Source organism: Anomaloglossus baeobatrachus, chromosome 4, assembly GCF_048569485.1.
Source record: "Anomaloglossus baeobatrachus isolate aAnoBae1 chromosome 4, aAnoBae1.hap1, whole genome shotgun sequence".
Classification (NCBI taxonomy): Eukaryota; Metazoa; Chordata; class Amphibia; order Anura; family Aromobatidae; genus Anomaloglossus; species Anomaloglossus baeobatrachus.
This window is the reverse complement of record NC_134356.1, coordinates 55,031,444-55,033,389: the sequence shown is the minus strand read 5'-3', so window position 1 is coordinate 55,033,389 and position 1,946 is coordinate 55,031,444.

Genomic DNA, 1,946 nt, shown 5'->3' with positions numbered 1-1,946 from the left:
GGCTGCGTGTCCTGCCTTGATTGATGTAGGCAACCGCTGTCGCGTTGTCTGACTGGACTCGAATGTGCCTGCCCGCCAGCAGATGGTGAAATGCTAGGAGGGCTAGAAGCACGGTTCTGGTTTCCAGCACATTGATTGAAAGGGCTGACTCGGACTGAGTCCAAGTGCCCTGCGCTCTGTGGTGGAGACATACCGCTCCCCAGTCGGATAGACTGGCATCCGTGGTGAGAATCACCCAGGACGGGGCCAGGAAGGAGCGCCCTTGGGACAGGGAGAGGGGCCGAAGCCACCACTGAAGAGAGCTCCTGGTCCGTGGCGACAGAGCCACTAACTTGTGTAAGGAGGAAGGCCGCTTGTCCCAACAGCGGAGAATGTCCAGCTGCAGGGGGCGCAGATGGAACTGGGCAAAGGGAACAGCCTCCATGGACGCCACCATTTGACCCAGCACCTGCATCAGAAGCCTGAGAGTATAACGGCGGGGCCTCAGGAGAGAGCGCACCGCCAGCTGGAGTGACAGCTGTTTGTTTAAGGGCAACTTCACGAGTGCCGGCAAAGTCTCGAACTGCATCCCTAGGTACGTGAGACTCTGGGTCGGAGTCAGAGTGGATTTGGGCAGATTGACAAGCCACCCGAATTGGGCTAGAGTGGCGAGAGTGAGCGAGACACTCCGCTGACAGTCTGCGCTGGATGGAGCCTTGACTAGAAGGTCGTCCAGGTAAGGAAGCACTGCCAACCCCTGGAGGTGCAGAACCGCAATCACTGCTGCCATGACCTTGGTGAATACCCGAGGGGCCGTGGCTAACCCGAAGGGGAGAGCCACGAATTGGAAATGATCTCCTATTGCAAAACGTAGCCAACGCTGGTGTGAAACTGCAATTGGCACATGTAGATGGGCATCTCTGATGTCGATGGACGCCAGAAAATCCCCTTGGGTCATTGAGGCAATGACTGATCGCAGAGACTCCATGCGAAAGTGCCGCACCCGAACATGCTTGTTGAGAAGCTTGAGATCCAGGATGGGCCGGAAGGTACCGTCCTTTTTGGGAACTAGGAAGAGGTTTGAGTAGAAACCTCTGAACCGTTCCCGGGCGGGAACTGGTACAATTACTCCGTTGGCCTGCAAGGCTGCCACAGCCTGTGAGAAGGCGGCGGCCTTGGAGCAGGGGGGAGTTGAGAGAAAAAATCTGTTTGGCGGGCTGGAAGAGAATTCTATCCTGTAGCCGTGGGAGATTATATCTCTCACCCACTGATCGGAGACTTGTTGAAACCAAGCGTCGCCAAAGTGGGAGAGCCTGCCACAGACTAAGGACGTTGCCGGAGCGGGCAGAGAGTCACGAGGAGGCTGCCTTAGTGGCAGCACCTCTTGCGGTCTTCTGTGGACGCGCTTTTGGGCGCCAGTTGGATTTCTGGTCCTTAGCTGAGTTAGCGGACGAGGCGGAGGGCTTAGAGGACGACCAGTTGGAGGAACGAAAGGAGCGAAACCTCGACTGATTCCTACCCTGGGCAGGTTTCCTGGTTTTGGTTTGTGGCATGGAAGTACTCTTCCCGCCAGTAGCTTCTTTAATAATTTCATCCAGCTGTTCACCGAACAGCCGGGACCCAGCAAAAGGGAGCCCAGCAAGGTACTTCTTTGAAGAAGCATCTGCCTTCCACTCTCGAAGCCACAAGATCCCGCGGATAACGAGGGAATCAGCCGAAGCCACCGCAGTGCGGTGAGAAGCCTCTAGCATGGCAGACATGGCATAAGATGAAAAATCTGAAGCTTGAGAAGTTAAGGCAACCATCTCGGGCATAGATTCCCTGGTGAGGGAATGCATCTCCTCTAGAGAAGCAGAGATGGCTTTGAGAGCCCACACTGCTGCAAAAGTTGGGGAAAACGCGGCCCCCGCCGCTTCATACACGGATTTGGCCAGAAGGTCAATCTGACGGTCAGTGGAATCCTTAAG